Source organism: Piliocolobus tephrosceles, chromosome 20, assembly GCF_002776525.5.
Source record: "Piliocolobus tephrosceles isolate RC106 chromosome 20, ASM277652v3, whole genome shotgun sequence".
In the NCBI taxonomy this organism is placed as follows: Eukaryota; Metazoa; Chordata; class Mammalia; order Primates; family Cercopithecidae; genus Piliocolobus; species Piliocolobus tephrosceles.
Genome location: NC_045453.1, coordinates 22,830,474 through 22,831,208, shown reverse-complemented (window position 1 = coordinate 22,831,208; position 735 = coordinate 22,830,474).

The following is a 735-nucleotide window of genomic DNA, read 5'->3' as shown; positions in this document are numbered from 1 at the left end:
TCTAATCCCAGCTACTTGGGAGGCTGAGGTAGGAGGTGGAGGTTGCAGTGAGCCAAGATCGAGCCATTGCACTCCAGCCCAGGTGACAGAGTGAGACTCTGTCTCAAAAAAATAAAATAAAATTTATTGAGGGTTAACAATATGCCAGGCACTTCTAACAACTATGTATGTATTAACTTGTTTATCTTCATAACAACCTTATAAAGCAGGCATTCTACTAGGATCCCCATTTTTACAGGAGGAAACTGACATGCTAACAGAGTAAATACTTTGCCCACAGTCACACAGCACACAAGTGATAGAGCTGAGACTTAACCTAAGTCTGTCTGACTGGAAAGGTAAGGCTGCTTTCAGGTGAAGCTTGATCCAGCTACTTAACAGTCTCAGCAAGGACCTGGTTTCTCTTGGTCTCTCATTTTTGCTTCCTCTAATGTTGGACTCATTCTGAGGATGATGCCCTCATGTCTGCCAGCAGATTCTGATAAGACTTGCTTCCTTATTCACATCCCAATTCCATACCAGGATCCTGAAGTCCACTGTGATAGACCATCTTAAGTCACATGCTCATCTCTGAACCAATCACTGCATCCCAGGGGACTGGATGATGTTGCTTGGCTTGTGCTAAATTCAGGGGCTGAGAACAGGGGCAGCAAGAGAGATTCCTCCAAAAATTCAGGGCATTTTTTTTTTTTTTAATTTTTTGAGATGGAGTCTTGCTGTCACCCCGGTTGGAGT